This window comes from Lagopus leucura, unplaced genomic scaffold (assembly GCF_019238085.1).
Source record: "Lagopus leucura isolate 7727_CA_CO unplaced genomic scaffold, USGS_WTPT01 Super-Scaffold_100004, whole genome shotgun sequence".
Classification (NCBI taxonomy): domain Eukaryota; kingdom Metazoa; phylum Chordata; class Aves; order Galliformes; family Phasianidae; genus Lagopus; species Lagopus leucura.
In genome coordinates, this window is record NW_024962264.1 from 11,303,027 (window position 1) to 11,321,677 (window position 18,651).

Genomic DNA, 18,651 nt, shown 5'->3' on the forward strand with positions numbered 1-18,651 from the left:
CAGAAACAACAGAAACAACAGAAACAACAGAAACAACAGAAACAACAACCACCACCAGCAAAACTTCCAGAACAAGAAAAAAAAGCCTACCAAATGGCTGGGAAGGGCCTTTTTATAAGAGCAGGTGTAGCAGAAAGGCTGAGTCACGGCCCGAAGCAATGATTGAGCACCTGGTGGGAAGGCAGGGCCAACTCAGGGCAGCTCAGGTGCATGCAATCTTCCTGAGTGAGCAGAAAGGGTGCAGCCAGGATCCACCCCTTCTCAGATCTCATTTAAAGGTTGGCAGTGGAGGGAAAGATATTGTGTTGTTGATGCCTGAGTATTTGAGGTCATATTAAGGTATGGTTTTTTTCTTTTTTTTTTTTTTTTTTTTTTTTTTTTTTGTTTGCTATTTTTGTATTTGTGTATGTTCTAAGGTGCTATAGGTTAGGATTTTTGTTGTAACTGCTGTATGTTTTATCACATTGTATTTTAATAGTCTTATTTTATTCTATGGCTTTTTCATTCAGATTTTGTACAGGTGTCACCAAAACAGATGCTTTGCAGTTTAATCCTCACTAGCGTTTTATTGTTAGAAATTGGTTGCCAGCCTAATGTTTTTTTTTTCTTTTAGGTGTGGAGACAGTTGGAGAAAAATCAAATTGTCTTGAAGAAATTAAAGAAGGGAGCAAACCTCAGGTAACAAAAGCTGAGGGATGAGAATCTGGGAAGCTTACTGCAGCAGATCCCTTGGTTTAAGTTTAGCTAGGGAAGCAGGGTGAAGAGGTGGATTTTCTGGTAGATGGTGGTGCCTGTTATTCCATGGTACATCAAGAGCTGTTTTCTGTAGGTACTGATTTACTGTCAGTAGGAGCCAACAGTAAAGAAGCTGACTTTCATGGAAGACCCATGAAAACAGTCTCCTGCAAATACAGGTTAGGAAAACAAGTAGGAATATGTAACTTCTTGAATGAGCTGGACTCTTCAAAGTTGTTACTCAGGTAACAGTTATGAATACAACTGGATGCACAGAATTGAAGTTAATGATGAAAAACAGGAATAGGTCCAGCAAGGCCAGCAGATGGGAAGCATTGCTTCAATGTAAACTGGGGAAAAACTACATTGTATCCTCAGAAGTTACAGAAATCCTGTCTACTCAGGATACTCTGTAAGTACTCTGTGTACTCAGGTGTGTGGGCATTGGGTATGCCTGGCAGGACCACAATTGCAACCCCAATAGGTGTTGAAAGCAGGAGCCAGCTGAGCCGGGGTAAAGCTGTGGCTTCTGAGGGTATAAGCTTGTAAAAGATAAAAAGAAGTAATGGCTGACTTCTTGGAGTTCATATGACTAACTGAATGTGACTATGATATCGCAATATTGCTGGTGACAAATTGGATGGCAAGAGCTACTGTTAGGTACAAGAGTTGATGATAAATAGTATTCTTGAAGTTATACATCTATTGGTGGCAAATAGATACACTTGATAAAGCAAGGTAAAGAATGAGTAGGTGGGGTTTATTGCTGTGGATTTTAAGGATATACTTTCTGCCTGGTTTTGTCAAAAACAAGTCTGAAGTTAATTCCTTTTGAATAGGAAAACAAAAACCTCAGTACAGGGAGGGAAGACCCAGTTAACTTCGATAGCGTTACCTGGGGTTCTGAGTACTACCCAATTACTTCTGGGAAATGGTCAGCTAGGGAGCCTGAGACCGGAGCCCTCCATCCCCAGGTGGAACTTTACTGCAGTATGCGAATACTGCAGTAACAGTAGAGAACTGTGTAATGCAGTATGCGTTTGTTGTATTTTCTTGGTTTAAGTGACTGTTACATTTATCAACAGAAAGCTTAACTGACTAAAGAGGAGGAAGGAAGCAATTTTCCAGACGGCAAACATGGATGGAGAGCTACCTCTGAGCTAGCGGCGCCCAACTGCTGGCTGGTCTTCCAGGAGGAACCACCGGACGATGCCGAGGCTTCCTGTACTCATGACAGAAGCAGGCTTTTGAGTCAAAGAAACAGCAAGGTAGGGTACGCTGTAACTGCTACTGACTCAGTATTCAAAGCAAAATCATTACTTGTGGGGGGGACTTCTCAGAAGGCCAAAATATTTTCCTTGACAAAAGCTTTAAATGCAGGGACAGATCACTTAGTTATATTTTGGGGTGATAGACGCTCACGGTACCGTCCAGAAAGACCAAGGGTCGCTACCGAGAGCATCGCTATTACACACAGTAAAGGACATGAGAGAAGTAACACTGCACAGGAAATCAGCAAGGAGAGGGTGGATCTGGAGGCAAAACGCGCAGCTGAATGTGAAGAAATTGGTGATCTGGCTTTATTCTCAGAGGATAACTTTGAAATATTTGAACCTGAGTTAGAACCCGTAAAGTATTCCAGAGAGGAGAGGAGTCTAATGAATGATGCAGATAGGATGAGAGCAAGCTGACTGAGGTTGTGCTGCCCTTTCTTATGTTATTGAAATTGGTTCCAAGGGTACATAATGAAAGCTATAGGGGGGGAAAGACGCAGTAAGTATTTGAAGAAAGTGAACGTACTATCCTAGTACCAGGATTGGGGTACAAGCAGAGCCGATTAGAATACTGAACTTTCCAGGACAACAATGTGCAATAAACTTTTTTAGAGCTGACTAGAGAAGGGGGTTTCTGTCACATGTTAGTTGTACCCAACACCTTTTCAGGGTGGCTGGAACCTTCCCCCTGCAGGACCGATAAAGCCACAGAAGCAGTCTAGGTACTGCTGCAGGAAGTTTTTCCGAGGTTTTGGGGGTCCTGCGACAGTGTTCTCTGGCCCGGGAACTCGTTTCATTGTGAAGTAGGTCCAACAGGTCAGCAAGCTATTGGGGATACATTGGCGTTGCGCGCATCACGCAGAGCACGGGCATGCGGTCAGGTAGAGAAGACGAATCTCTTAAAGAACAGATTGTATATCTGGGCTAGGAAGCTGGACTGTCCTGGCCACGGTCATTGCTTTTGGCGCTTCTGAGGACGAGGACAGAACTTAGAGCCAAAGAGGGGTTAAGCCCTGTCCAAATGTGGTAGGAAAGGCCTTACGTAGCACTAACGGAACGAGGAGTGAAATACTAACTCGGCGTGTAATAAGCCTACAATAGCAGCATTGGGAAATATGAAAACCAGTTTTAGGATCTAGGGACTGAGGCCTCGATGGACTTGTACGTGATATTTAACCAGGATGTTGTGTGTATCAGGCCTGTTTCAGATCTGCCTGGGGGGCCCGAGTGGGAAGGACCGTTCCAAGTACTTTTAACGACCCACGCGGCAATTGGAAAGAAGGAGGCATCTTTGTGGATTCATCGCTGCAGGGTGAAGAAAGCTCCCTGCCTCAGCGGACTGCTACCTTAATGGACCTCTGAAACTTGCGATGCAAAAATGATGTTTAATAACTATGTAACCTGTACAATGTTACCTCTTGTTTCAGCTTGATCAGAAAATACTCAGATAAAGCTTACTGAAAAGCTTACTGAAGCTTTGAATGTTTCAGAGTTGTTGCTATGTGCAATCTTTTCCAGAGGTGAAGGAAGAGGTGCTAGTTTACCTAGCACTTGCACTAAATAGATTAATATCAGATTGGTTAACAAATTAGATTCAGAAACACGGAGCAAATTGTAAAATTGGAAAAGCCAGTCAGAGCGTGCTAGACCCCAGATTTCAGTTAGCGGTCAATGATCATATGAGGTCTGTTTTTAAAGATGGGAACGATGACAGTGAGAACCCTATAAATGTTCAGCGTAGGGATCTGCCTGGTCTAGGGTGCAGTTAGGAATACGGCAATTCTGGGATGGTAACTGGGGATGATGAGACAGCAAGGCTTTAAAAGTAGCACTACTGAGCGGCCCAGAGATCGTGTATTGGCTGCAGGGGAGCGGAGGCTGTGTTAACCATGAGAATGCCTGCTAGCCTTCATCCAACGACTGCTTGAGCCTCACCACATTTGTGGAACGCGTAGTCAAGAGGGTGGGATGGCGTGTTAAGTATTTCTTAGAATTCTTTTTTTTTTTTTCTCGGAGTGTAATAAACATATGTACTGAAGTCTGTAACTGTGTCATTGCTGCTTTTGTAAGTGAGTGAGTGAGGGGGAGCACCTTCACACTTGGTGCACTAATAAACATACCTGTTTCCTAACCGTAAGTGGATTGCGGAGTCTGATTCTGCATGTCACGTACCGCTGGGAAGAACCCAGCCTCATCCATTTGCCTCTCACTTCCCTTTAGGTATTTGTAAACAGTGATCAGATCCTTTCTCAATTTTGTTTTTCACGGGCTGAGCAGACTGGAGTTTCTGAGGCGTTCCTCAAGCAGGAGCTGCTCCAGGCCCTTAATAGTCTTAGCAGCTCTCTGTTAGACTCTTGCAATGCAAGGAGGACCTGCTGATATCCCCCTATCATTTAGGAGCAGCTGTACAGCAATGCTTAATGAGACTAGCTTGACCAAATCTTGCTCGCTGGAATCTGCCGACCGCGAATTGTACGGACCCTATTTTCATTTGAGACTCTTTCCCTGGCTTATTTAGTGCCTCGCTTTGATTTGAGCAGACGTCAAGCTGATTTACACAAGGATGAAAGAGAAGAATCAGGCCCAACTTTGTAGGTAGCCTAGTAGCAGCACAGGTGTTCTTTGGCTGGTAGCAGCTGGTGCATGCTAATTGGCAGGAACGCAAAATTTGAGTTGCAAAAAGCATCGAAGAAGGGAGACGGCTCAAAATAAAGTCTCAGCATATTACAATTTGCTCCACAGGCCTGAATAACCTGACAAGATTAAATTTTTCGTTACCTTGCGCCATGCGATTCAAGAGCTTGAAGTCTGAAAGGCGGGAGATGGCCTCAAAATGCGCTTGTACGACAGATCTGCATTAGTTTGCAGAAAAATTATTAGGGAATATGAAAAGTCTCGCTTGCTGCCTCCCGCTCTGAAAGCAGCAGAAAGAGAAAACCAAACAGCAGGACACCGCAATAATTAATAAGTATGCTACAAACACAGCGCCCTGAAAAGGTTGCTAAAGGAGCCATCTACTACATAGAATCACAGCATCACAGAATCGCGAGGTTGGAAACGACCTGCGAGATCGCGTAGTCCAACCACCCTCTCATTCCTATCAGTACCTGTCATGATTCTATGTTTTTTTGTTTTTGGGTTTCAGTATTCCACATTAAAACATCACGTAGTGTATGGGGTATTAAAGTGTTAATGCCCCAATCCCAGGTACCTATCCCTGTACATTACAGAAGTCACGGGATCTGGCCCTTCCGGGTGGGGGGGGGCGCTCTCTTGCTGCCTTGCAGTGGGTGCTGGAGGGTGCTTTCCTGGCCGTTCCAAGCTTTTCAGTTTTGACTCGGTCCCGGGAACTCTCTCTCTCATCTTGTCTGATTTATTAATCTCAATTTCATTTAAATTGTATATATATTGTGTTATCTTGTATTCCGATATTAGAGCAAAATAAGTTTTCTTCCTGAGATTGTTGCCGCTGCTCTTTTCCTCCCTTCCTTCCTTCCCATTTTTGTGGGACTGAGGTGGGGGGGGAGGGCAGAGGTCTGTTGCCCCTGTCACTGACGTAGATCGATCCAGTCAAGTCTGTGACAGTACCACAAGCTACTAACACACTACTACATATGATGCTGTACGATAAGGTACCGTAACAAGCAATTTGCCCGAGGAAAATAATCTCTGGAAGCAAGCACTGACTGCTACTCCAACCGAATAGTCTGGGCAGCTGGGAAATAGTCGGCTGCCGGTCTCGGTGCGGTCGTGTATTAGTCAGGAACAAGGCAAACCCCATGCTGGAACTGACCGGTGATGTGAAAGGGGAGGGATGTGACAGTCAACAGTCAGCTAAAGATGTAAGGAAATGCTTCTGTGGGGTACGGTGCCTAATAGCAGGAGAAAGTTTTGAGGCGGGGGAGATTTGGGAGACCGTTAAGCATAAGTAGACGGACAAAGACAATGTGAAAGAAATGTTCTACGCTTAAAAAAAGAATACACGAGTACATGTTGGAGCCCTGTTTACGGCAGGAGAGTTCAGCTCTCAGACTTGTCCGTGTTAAGAACGGAATTGCAAAATGCATCCACAGACCGAGATATCCCATTCCGATCTAGTTGTAACGCTGACATTTCTGGAATTCCCGGTAACCTATCTATGTGGCGTGCGCTTCCCCTTCTCCGAGGATTTATGGGAAATCATATCTACTGAACCTACGGAAAGTTTTCCTAAGAACACGATACTTTTGAACCCCAGTGCTGTGGTTGAGCAAAATGAACCCTGACAGCCTCGCCTGTTTTAAGCAGACTTTCTGTAGTTCCAGTTATAAGAGCTTCTTCCTGTAGCACGAGTTTACATTTCCAGATGTTCCAAGCCATTAAAATGTCACTTGCCATAGATTTAGCTACGTGTCATTTACGGTTGTAAATCAGGGTACAAACAAAGCGTTTATCAATCGCCTCTTCTTACGTACCCGAAAGGATGTACAAAAGTGGAGTACTGAACTCTGCCATTTTACCGAGAAGTAAAATGGCACAGGAACTGCAGACAGCTCTGAATAACATCGCTGCAGGCGAAGCCTTGCTAGAAATTCAGCAGCTGCAGGACAATGAGCGTATGCGGGGGCACATTTTTGAATACGGTGGCTTGATATTCCGCTCGTACAAGCAGCGCAACACGGAGGAATTCCAACACTTTCACGAGCAGACGCACGGAGGCCTGCGAACTCTATGCACGAGCCATGTTGTTGTTGTCAGGAACATTTGCTCCACGGTTCCCGACACGTTGAAGCATAGCTTCCGAGGAGATCGCTATCGCTCACTGCTCTCACAGAAGAACGTGCGTGCACACATGCGCCGTCTAGAAATACGGTAAAAGTCTGCTGAGGAAACCGGCCAATGAGTTTATTCCCTGCGACGAGATGGCAGTCTGAGTCACGGTTATCCTTAGCCTTGCTCACCTGGCTTTTCTGTCCTGTTTTACTTCAAAGTGTCTCTTTTTAGGAGGACTATCAGCTGCTTCAGACCGTGCTACCGTATCAGCGTGTGCAAGAGCGTTTCGATTCATTCCTTTGCAACTGAACATTGCTTATCTTTACTTTGTTCTACCTGTTCGGAAGGAAAGAATTATTGTTGAGAAGTAATGAAAGTATTTGCCTCGATGCTGTCACAAAGATGAATGTAGCTCAAAAGTAACGAAACCTTCCTCAAGTCTGTGTAACGCAGCAATAAACAGCAGCGTTGGTTTTTTTTTCCCCTGTGTTTAAAAAGGTGGGAATGAAATCATAATGGGAAGCAAAGAATTAAACTACTTGTGATCTTTGGCGTCTGGATTAGACACTGTCAATTCCCCAGAGATAACATGTCCAACTGTGAGCGTCTCATGCACCAGCATTATATGTCATAAGGAACTTTTCAAGCTGTGTAAGGTCTGAATTGTCTGGGTATGTGAAGCCTCGCTGTTTGGGGTAGCTGTCAGGGCTCCGGGCCGGCCATCAGGCGGCCCAGCTGCGCTGAGGAACCCATCACCTCCACCTGCTGCAGGGCTGCCCGGGCACAGCTGCACCCTGTTAGGAGCCCAGGGCAGGGCCCTCCCTCCAAGCCTCTTAAACCCTGCCAGAGGCCACTGGGAGCTACAGGGGGTTCTTCCTGCTCCCTGTACCAGGAGGCTGCCTTGCTTGCATGCTGTCTTTTTGGAGGGCTGTTGCTGCTGCTCCTGGCCTGCTTTTTTTTTTTGTGGGTCTCCATGCTCTTTTTTTTTGGAGCTGCTGTAGGGCTCCTGCTTGTAGGTTTGGGTCTTTTTGCTTTTTTGGGGGCTAGTGTGAGTTTGCTGGGCTCCCCTCTTTTCACAGCCAGTCCAGAGTGCCTACTGCCAGGCTCTCGTTGCCTGCTTTGGGGCATTACCTGCCTGGCTTTTTTGCACCCATGTGGTGCTTTTGCAGTCTGGATCTTGCTCTACCGCCTTAGTGAGGCTGGGTGGTTTGGGGGTGCTGCAGGCGCTCGACTAAGTATGTTAAGCCCATGCACCTTAGTCTGGTGCTGCTGGGCATGAGAAACAGCACGAGGCTATTTTTTTTTTTCCTTAAGATCTAAATATGGTTGACTTGTTTAACTTGGTGTTTTCTCTTGTTTTTCTCTTGTGTTTCAGACTGAGGACAACAGCGGGGCCTCCTGCAGCGAGGATTATTTCTGGCACCGATGGGAGTATGCACGCTGTGCTCCCTGAGGCCCATCCTGTGGCGTGTGGGCTACTGCCTGGGGGGTTGCTAGGGGCTCCCTGCCTGTGGCATGAGACTGCTGAGCTCCCATTCTGCTCTTCTGGGGGCCGGGGTAGTGGCAGTGCTGGGCTTCTGTTACCTTAAAGATATGTATGGTTCTGAAGAAGGCTTTGGGTGCTTTCTGCCCCTCTTGCTGCCATGGCAGTGAGTGGGGTGGATTTGTTGGTCCTGGCCCTCTGTGACCTGCTGCTGCTGGGGTTAAAAAAACAAAGCCTGAGATCAAGAGTTCCTTTGTTATTTGTTTGCTTGTTTGTTTGTTTTTACTCCTGCAGTGGGGTGAGTGAGAGCTGCTGAGGATCAAGGCTGAGCTTAAACAGGTGAGCAGTTCTGGCACTGGTGAGATGGAGGAGGTGGGGAGTACAAGGAAGGGGCACTGGTGGCAGGTAGCTTCTGGATTCTCACCCAGCTCTTTGTGGAGCCAGTACAGCGCTGCTGCTGGGCTCCCCTTGCCATTAGGGAACACCGTGGTGCTGTTTTGGAGCTTGCTAGGCTCCCAAGGGCTTTTTTGTTTTTCCTTGTGGTGGGGGGTTGGTGCTCAGCTCCCTGAGTTGCTCTCAGCTCACACGTGGTTGTTTTGCAGGTGCTGCGGTTGCCGGGATGAGTAGAATGTGGCAACGCCCTGTGCTCCCCCGGGTGCCCTAATGCCGCTGTTGCTGTGGGTGAGAAGCAGAATGAAGGGCTTAAAATGGAAGTGACGGCAGATAATCTGCTTTTTTTTTTTTTTTTGTCTTCTCCATTGTTTCTATCCTTTTAGGTGAACTGTTGAATCACAGCCTGAGCCTCTGACTGACCACCGGAGGAGGTGAGGAATGAGTCAGCTCTGGGAGCACAGGTGAAGGCAATTCACCTGCGCTGCCGTAAGTGGTGGAGGTTGGCTCGTGTCTCCTGGACTCCATTTAAGAGCTGAATCCTGGTGGGGATGAATCTCTTGCCTGGGATTGCTTCTCTTGGAGTTTTACAGTCAGCCTGGGTCAAGGGTAAGCCCTGTATGCATTTTGTGTTGTTTTAATAACCTGCTTAGGCAAAAAGTTCAATACTTAGTGTAATATCTGTGTATTCACAGGTGCAACAGTTCTGTTGCAGGGTAATGGCCTCAGCAGTGCGTTTTTCCTGCAAGGATGAGCCTGAGTGGTGATGTGAGTCAGTAATGGGAGAACAGGTGAGTGCCGGTGGCCTGGGGATCTGACCACTTCTCTGTGCTTTTTTGTCTCTCTGCAGGAGCTCTTATTCCTGCGTGTCCCGGCTGGGGATCCTGTTGCTGTGCAGTTGTCGGTGGTCCTTCAGACAGAAGTGAGCTGTGTTCTTGTGTCTCTCTGTTGGAATGGGGCTTATGGCTCTAGCAGGGTGCTGGGAATTGAAGCGCTCTGGTTTGTGGGGGTGCCTGGGCTCTTTGTGGAGGCCAGGCTCCATCCTGCTTTGTTTTGTTTCCTTTTCAGCCTTGAAGGTGTGTGGCAGCTGAATGGGGTTAGTTCAAGGAGAGGTAAGTAATGTGCAAGTGCTTGTTGTGGTGCTGCTGCCTTGGTGTGGGGTTACAAGGGAGTAGTAATTCTTATTTTCTTTTTTTTTTTTTTGTGCAGTCCATCTCCTGGCGGAAGGCTTCGAATCCTGCCATCATCTTTGTCTTGTTGGAGGAGATGCAGCAATGAGGTGGGGCTGTGCCGAAGGATACTTTGTGAGCCAAGGGGAGCTCAGATGACCCGAGATGCAGGCTTTTTGGTTTTCTGGTGAGTGGTGCACAATGGTGGTGTTTTGGTTGTCTCAGAATGTTGAGCACTGTATAGTTTCTTTGTGTTTTTTTTTTTTTTCCTTGCTGTTGGTGCTTTGGTTGTGTCGGAATCTTGAGCGCTCTGTCCTCCCTTTATGTTCCTTTTCTTTTGCTTTTAAGTGGTTGGTGTCTTGGGTGTGGCAGAGTCTTTAGCACTCTATTGTCTCTTTGTGTTTTTTTTCTTAGCTGTTGGTGTTTCGGTTGTCAGAATCTTTAGCACTCTTGTTTCTTTGTTTCTTTTTTTCAGCGGTTGGTGGCTGTAGAGAAGTTGTAGAAGTACGTTTTCTATTTTGTGAGTATTCCTTTCACTATTAGTAATTTGTGTTTTGTTTTTTTTTGGGGGGGTCCTCCTGGCACTTTGCCAGGGGGGTTTTTCGAATTTTTTTTTGTTTGCTAGTCCGCGAAATTTGCACTATCTCTAAAGAGATATATTTTTTTTTTTTTTTGGAGGGAGGGTGGGTTCTGCTTTGTGAGTGTCTTGCCTTCGGGCCCCTCCTGTACGGAGGGTGCCTGAGGGACGAGAGCTCACCCACTTGGGTAGTGGGGTTACCCTGGTGCTGGGGCTGGGTGCTGGGGCTTGATGCTGGGGCTCTCCTGGGTGGTGGGTGCTTTTTGGTGGTGTTCCTATAGCCCAAACCGGGGTGTAGGAGACCGGGCTTGAAGGGTGTGTGATGTGAGTAGTGCCTGATGGCAAGGTTTCATTTGTAAGCACCACTCAAGTGCTTTGAAATATGTACTCCCTGTTATAACCTGTGTCTCTGACTAAAAGTTGTTTGTGTGTAGTAACTGTGTCCTGAGGGGTGAGTCAAGATTTCCTTTTGAATTTCCTTTTGAAGGACTTTGGAGTATGCAGTTGAAGATGGAACTTGTGCAGTGGGTGTGCATGCACTGGATGGTATCAAAAGCCTGTAAGAGTTTAGGTGACTGCAACAAGAAAAGAGTCTGGCCAAAGGATCCACCCTCAAGCTTCAGTGGATTAGGACTTCCACTGTAGAAGTAGATGGTAAGGGTTACAGCAAGGAGACTGACTTCACACGAGTGAGAAGAAAACTGGCACACTTTATTAGCCTCTGGTTGTTTTGGTTGACAAGTACAATGCTGTCTTTGCTGATCTGCTTCTTGTGCGTACATAAAAATTTCCAGAAAGCCCCCAACTTTGCAAAAGGGCTCCCCATGCAAGTGCAGGAGTGTGGACTTCTGCAGTAGTTGTTCTCCTAGTACCTGAACAGGAAAGTGCTTGGCTCTGGGGACCTTAGCTGTGAAGAAGAATTCCAAAGAGGTGAGTGGCTTTTCTAAAAGCTGGCAGCTTGCTGTCTTCAGATTCCTAATAAAGCCAAGATGTTCCACATGGTTATGCCTGAAGTAATGCTTCTGAATGACAGGACGCCTGCTGCTCTGTTGCTCTCCATGCTCTCCGGCCAAAGAGTCCTTCTAAGAAAAAAGCCCCAAGATGACAAAAACCCTTTTGAAAAGAAGATGAGAAAAAACCTTGCCAAGTATCCTGTCTTCAGGGTTGAGTTCCATTGAAAGTAAGTTGGTCTGCTCTGCTTTTGTAAGTGAAGATGAAGATATTACCTGTTTATATCCTTACATAGATAAGGTTGTTCTCCTATCACTTCAGTTACTGAATTTTTAATAATTCTGGAAAAGGATAGCAATGAATACATTCTAAAGAAATATGTTGCTACAAAAGAAGCAACACCTTCACTGTCAGTAAAGGGATGTTACATTTACCTGATTGGAAAAATACATATCTAAGATAACAACTATTTTGATAACATCTTGCTTAACTTTCTGTTGCTGTGATTGATTACAAGTAAGCAATAAAGTAGTTATTTGACTATTAGATATTAATATTATTAGATATTTGACTAGTAGATATTATTCCATCTGACAAGGAAGCTGAAAAAGGTAAATAGCTGAAAAGCTCAATGGGCAAGCTTGAATGCAGCAGAAGTACTTTCTTCTCCATAGGTTGGAGCAAGTTACTGTGTGAAATAGATTAATCCTAGATGAAAATAATTGTTCCACAGAAAAATACCCAGAAGCTTTTTGTGTTTTGGATGAGCAAGTGACAAATATAAGACAGGAGAAGCAATGTTATAGATGTCTTTGAATTATACTGATCTGCAGTGAGCTGCCAATGATCTTTAAATGAGAGGTATTTCTCAAATCCTTAAATTTAGCAATCTTCTACACGATTTCTAATGCTCTTTTTAGAGAGACTTAGAAAGTGCCTTTTCTGACAACTAATGCTGCAGTGCATTAGCATTGCGGATTTTCTATTAGTAACACAAAGACCTTTCATTCAGTGACACAAACAGAGATACAGCCAGCTAAGCTCACGCGGAAGTCCAGCCCCCCCCCCAGGCAAGCAGCTGGGTGCATCTACGAAAAGTCAAGTCACAGTAAATATTTTCTGCCATGAGCAATTGACACAAACTGCCTAGGGAAGCAGCAGCACTAACAGGTTTTTCTTCTACCTTACAGCTAAATTAACAGCAATGTTAATATATGGGATAAATAAACTTATTCACCCACTGCTAAACACAAGCTAATATGGAACTTTTTTTGTTTGTTTTCTAAGCCAGCCAGTGAAGGACAGCAGAACCGGAATGGGCCTTGTACTGCAGCTCAGGTCGCGGTCACCTGCTGTATGCAACTTCAAGGTAACTGTCAGAAAATGACCCCTGTGCTACACCTGCTGTCATTGTGCAATTACAGCTGTGTGAGAAGCCACTACCACAAAGAAATCACTCTTACTTTCTTATGGCTGTCACCTTTTGCATATTCCACAGGATCACACAATTGCAGGGGTTGGAAGGGACCCCCACAGATCATAGAGTCCAACCCCCCTGATCTTTGCTGCTCTCTTAGTCTTTTGCTTCAAGCCCTGTGGAAAGTGAAGTTACATTCTTATACCTCACAGGAAACAGACTTGATATTTCATCAAACAGCCATGAATAACAAACAGCTGAGGGTACAGAAGCGTGCTTTTAGCAGGCAGCAGACCTCGCTCTGGAAGTATTTCAATACATGTTTTGCTGATTGATTCAGATAACACCTATGCTTGTTTTCTCTAGGCAATGCATTTCATAGCGTGCTCCGTGCTTGATAAGGTAAGCTTTTGCACTCTCTGTTTTTAACCAGAAGTAACCACAGGGTGATATGGAGAAACGAAGTTGTTGTTTGTGTTTTTTTTTTTTTTAACAAGTATGAGAACAAGACCCCTTTCCTGTCCTGATTTCCTTATGTCACAAACACCTTCCTGCTTTGTTGCGTGTTCCAGAACAGATAGATTTAAATAAACCTTAATTCTGGCTGTGCCCTGTGACAAAGTGATAGCGAGGCCTCTGAAAACACTTACCTAGTCAGACTTGGTGGTTGGCTGTGCAAGTATAATCCTGAGCACAGGAGGCTGGGATGGCTCAAAATGGTTGCTGGACAGGGCCCAGGTGCTCAAATGTAATTCCAAGGAATCAAGTTTTTGTGAATGCCTGCGTTACGGGTGAAGCTGTTAAAAGCATGCGATGTAACAATGCTTCCCAAATGTGTACAGACTACATCATAAAGTAGTGCAGAAAAGAAAATGAGCGTTAATTGTTAGTTTCCCTGGCATTTACCTCACCTTTGCTGTATGCATTTTTTTTCCCTTGCAGCTCACATTTGGTTAGCAGGCTCAGTGGGATGGATTTCTGTGACACAGAGAGGGAGTGAACGGGGATCTTAACAGCACGTGGCAAAGAAAGGAGGAAAGAAGCTATTGGATGAACGCCCAGAAGTAAAAGAAGAATTTGTGACAATCAGAAAAAATCTGTCTTGCACGCTTTCAGGGTGAGTAGGAGACGAGATTTTACCACAGGATGCTTTAGGAGCTGTGAGACGAGAACCTGAGCTAAAAGCTTTAGTAACCAGACACAAATTAAAGCCTTATGTCACAAAACTACTTTGTTGGCTATGTTACTGTGAAAAGTCAGCTGCTCTTCAAATGCCTTGTAAGAACCTGAAGCTTTAATAACATGCAAGCCAAGAATTAGAGAAGGAATGCTGGACCGCAGGGATTTGAAAAATCCCTCGATTACCCTGAGCTCGTTTCTGGTAAACTATGAGCAGGGATGAATGCTCTCAGTAACTGCTCCTTTCAACTGTAAATCTGTTTCAGAGCTACAGATGATAAATGAGAGCTGAGGAAAAACTAAGAAGAGCTCACAACAGCTCCGGGTTCCTGAGAACCTGAGAAGATGATGAGGAACTCCACAGATTTCTACTTGAGCTGTGTTACCAAAGCTCGTAGTGATGACAACTGCACTGTAAGTAATAATCCAGGCTTCTCCCAGGTGCTGATGGATTCTAAATGCCCTCCCTGTTCACAGAAGAACGTTAAGTGACAAAAGATGGTCAAATGAAAACCATCTGCTCAAAGCAGAGTTATGACAAAAAGAAAATTCTCAGGATAAATAAAAGATTAGACTAATGAAAATGAGACTGGCTTAATTTAATAGCGTAACAGCTCCAATGTGCATAAAATGGTTATGCCTGCACAGTTAGGTCTGCATAATGGTACATGTGCCATAAAGATACTTTAGCTTAAATAGTCCTCTGACACCTATGTAAGTTTATTGAAGATGTGCGTTCAGTATCTGACGGCAGACTTAATTATGCTTTCAGCTAGAAGTATTCAGGCTGGGAGTAGGCAATTTAGAACTTGCAAAACTATTTTTAAAGCTCATGTTAAGTTTATGGCAAGTGATAGAGTCAATTTAAAAAGGAGAGGGAAAGTTAAACAAACAAATAGTAGTAGATACTTTCAGGCACAGCACCATGTGAAAATGACACTAGATGTACTGTGACAGGAAGGACTGATGTATTTTAACAAGAACCCAGGTCTTCAGAGACACCTAAACACCAGCACACGGTTGATTTGAGTATCTTGAGCATTATGAAACAACTGCTTTGTGTTACCTTCTACGGGCAACCACTCTACTAGGATGCAGTGTTGTGTGACTCCAACTGCCACAGCTTGTACTACTTATTTTCTTCCTTCACGTTTAAAAGGTTACTGTGCATGAAGACACAGTTCAAAGAGCATAAGCTATTTTTAGAGAAATCAGTCTTTCCTGTGACTTTGCACAAAAGGCTTGCCTTTTGATTATGTACTTCACTTAAAGATGTGAAAAAGCCGCTCCCAAAAACTGCATTTTTCCAGGGCTTACTTTTCAGTAGTACTACTGTGAGCTTAATTTTAAACAATTAAATTTCTGTTTTTGACAACAAGAAGTAGGCAGGAATAGTGACATGCTCCTGTTTTCCCCTGGTCTGTTCCAGGAAACTTTGCTGGGGGCTTGTCCACACTTGCTGACAGTTTTAGCTGTTCTATTTTCTTTAAACACCATCCAAATGACATGTAGAATCTGATTTATTTTTCCTACTGCTATTTTTTCATTTATATTCCTGAGCAACGCAGCCAGCATGGGGAAAAAATCAGAGAGCAAGTCAAGAGGACATGTACCTGGAAGACTTTTCCCATGTATCATGTGTTGGAAGGATCAGAGAGACAAACACCAGTAGCCTGCATAGCTGCCACTATTCTGAGTTATAACATGACGCTTGATTCAAGCGCAGCCAACGACAATCTCAGAGTGGTACCTTCTCCAAGAATAAAAATATAGAGTGGTAAATTTAAGCAAGAGCTCTGCTCGCTACACCCATTTCAGCCAGAAAAACTGCAACAAGTTATTTTGTACCGTCAAATAAAATAAATGGATCTTGTACCATTAGCACTCTAATTCCCTGCGTACAGTATAATCTCACTGTAAAGAAAGCACACAGATACTTTTTATGCACTCAACCAAATACTCTATCACCCTGTCTCCAAAGGTAACTGCAGCTTTCATAATGCTTTTCAGTCCTGATCTTCTAACACTGCAAAAATAACTGGCCTGTATCTGTCCCAGCTAAACCCACTGATGTGCTCCCCAACTCAGTTTTACCCAAGGAGTGAGTGACAGAGGAAACTGTAAACCACAAACCAGCCCCCCCGAGTACAACTCCTAGCATGGCACGGGCGCTTGGACAGTCCCAGGCTTGATACTTACCTCAGAATTTCCAAGCATCCACACACACAAACAGCAGTCAGTGCAACTGAAATACAGCCTACGAGCATCTGTGCTGCTGTAGTAGTCAACCGGCAGCACTCCCACCTACTGCATTTCAAGAAGTCTGTTGAGCTGTTAGCGTGTCGGCACTCTGCAATGGTGGGACAGCTCACAAAGTAACTACCTCACAAGATGCTTCTTCATTACACTGATTGTGAGCAAATCTTCTGTCTTCATTTAACATTATACACCATTAGGAAAGTCAATCTGTAGGTAAAGGGAACGCCTGATGAAGCAAAAGCAGTTTGGAAGACATTGTCGTGAACGATCATTCTGACAGCCCGATCGCCTCTTTCTGTAGTTGACTCCCACACTTAAATTCTTGTTCATCTCTAAAAACTAATTGCAATCTAAAAAAAAAAAACCAAAAACCAGCACCATTCTGCTCACATCAGCAGAAGAAAGATAGCAGCAAAGGCTAAGGTGAGAACTGGCAAAGAACGTTAAGAGGCTCTCCTCCCTCAGTACAAAGAAGAAAGCGGACAATCACCCTATTTCCAAAATCAGCTAGCACTGGAAAGCCCCTCCGCTTCAGAAAAAACTGGCCTCAGACTTTATTTACAAGAAGTGCATTTAAAAGCTGTTTCTCTTCCACGTACCTTGATCAAATAACCCGAGTAGGAAAAGACCCGCCAAGATTGGAGTCCATTTAATGTCCTGTATCCCTAGAGGCTGACTGAGAACTCCCAGTTCCCAAGGCCCAGCTCCTGATTCACTCTCTTGTTAACAACTATCTGTAAAAACTTAATAAGCATGTATTTTTTTTATTTCAGCAACACCAGTTTAGCACAGAACTACAGGTTTGAGCTTACTCCGGCAGTCACATACACAAGTACTACCCAAACATCACATGACATCACTAGAAAGCTGGGTTGAAGCCAATGGGATGAGTTTCAACAAGGCCAAATGCTGGGTCCTGCACTTCAGCCACAACAACCCCAGGCGACGCTACAGGCTTGGGGCACTGTGGCTGGAGGACTGCGTAGAGGAAACGGACCTGGGGGTATTGATTGATGCTCGGCTGAATGTGAGCCAGCAGTGTGCCCAGGTGACCAAGAAGGCCAATGGCATCCTGGCTTGCATCAGAAACAGTGTGGCAAGCAGGAGCAGAGAGGTGATTGTTCCCCTATATTCAGCACTAGTGAGGCCACACCTCGAGTACTGTGTCCAGTTTTGGGCCCCTCACTGCAAGAAAGATATTGAGGCCCTGGAAAGTGTTCAAAGGAAGGCAACAAAGCTGGTGAGGGGTCTGGAACACAGGCCGTATGAGGAAAGGCTGAAGGAGCTGGGAATGTTCAGCCTGGAGAAGAGGAGGCTCAGGGGAGACCTCTTTGCTCTTTATAACTACGTGAAGGGATGCTGCAGTGAGCTGGGGGTCAGCCTCTTCTCTCGTGTCATTAGTGATAGGACCAGGGGGAATGGTTTCAAGCTACGGCAGGGGAGATTCAGGCTGGACATGAGGAAGTATTACTTTTCAGAAAGGGAGGTCAGGCACTGGAATGGACTGCCCAGGGAGGTGGTGGAGTCGCCGACCCTGGGGGTGTTCAAGGAAAGGCTGGATGTTGTGTTGAGGGACATGGTTTATTGAGAGTTACTGGGAATAGGTGAACGGTTGGACTGGGTGATCTTTTAGGTCTTTTCCAACCTTGGTGATTCTATAATTCTATGACAGAATGCCCAGTTTGCAGCTGCTGAAAATTAGGCACATGTACCCCACACCGAAAGAATACTATGGCATAACAGTAAACACTAATCACCCAGATGTTACCTCCCTCACCCCCACACACACATGCTTTTTCATAGTGCTTCCTACCGACACATTGCACCTTCTTTTTCCCCACAGAGTATTTCCTCTTTGTTGCAAGGACAGAAAAAACGCTGCTAACGCTGAACCGCTGCTCGTTCCGTAGCTCGTTCCATCCACACCGGTCGCTCAGTGGCATTTCGGTACCACCTACAGCACATCAATCTAGAATGATAACTAAACAAAACTTACTTCTCTATGGCTCAAATATTACTATTTCCCTGTTCTCGAATAATATTTCCATACACTAACTAATCCACTTGACAACATCTACATCAGGATTTCTTACCGCCCTGGATATCAGGCAGCACGCAGATAGCGCTATGCATCAGGGTTACCCGGAATTAAAGATGCTTCACTTTGGATGCTTTGGGTCTCTCTTCAGAGGACAGATGAACTACGCAGCACTTCGTCAGTACAAAATACGACTTCAATCTATTTCAGTCCTATCGTGTGTTTTCAAAGCTGACATCAATCGGTCCCAAGTGCCTGAACTCAGACAATGATACCTGTGCAACTAATGGCTGTAACTTAAAAATGTGATTCACCCAACCTCGTGCAGAGGAAACGCTTAGCATTACAAACAGCCTCCCGAGTGCTGTACTCCCCCTTCCTCACCCATTACCTTTCGGCCAGCTTCTGTAGGTATAAGGACGCAGAG

General features: G+C 45.0%; 1 protein-coding gene and 2 long non-coding RNA genes across 8 annotated transcripts in view; 2 read left to right on the top strand and 1 right to left on the bottom strand.

Annotated features, from left to right (window-relative positions):
• The window catches only part of SLC10A7 (solute carrier family 10 member 7), a 148,083-nt gene that overhangs the window by 116,250 nt on the left and 13,182 nt on the right, over positions 1 to 18,651 (bottom strand). Inside the window, exons 4-5 of one of the 6 annotated variants that reach the window (XM_042870858.1) lie at positions 18,616 to 18,651; positions 17,837 to 18,479 (exon numbers count right to left, since the gene is read on the bottom strand). The exons of 3 other annotated variants lie outside the window; for them this stretch is intronic. The gene's annotated coding sequence lies outside the window, so the exon portion shown is untranslated. Of the gene's footprint in view, positions 1 to 11,400; positions 11,463 to 17,836; positions 18,480 to 18,566 lie in introns of those variants that run through there. 2 more of the 6 variants (XM_042870856.1, XM_042870855.1) reach the window with 2 other exon arrangements.
• Positions 637 to 4,052, top strand: LOC122179770. The gene is made up of 3 exons (XR_006178826.1): positions 637 to 678; positions 1,821 to 2,003; positions 3,207 to 4,052. It is a non-coding gene; the product is annotated as an uncharacterized LOC122179770 (long non-coding RNA).
• LOC122179771 lies at positions 9,703 to 15,769 on the top strand. The gene is made up of 9 exons (XR_006178827.1): positions 9,703 to 9,746; positions 9,844 to 9,990; positions 10,279 to 10,323; positions 10,868 to 11,310; positions 11,414 to 11,560; positions 12,619 to 12,700; positions 13,115 to 13,150; positions 13,691 to 13,865; positions 14,194 to 15,769. It is a non-coding gene; the product is annotated as an uncharacterized LOC122179771 (long non-coding RNA).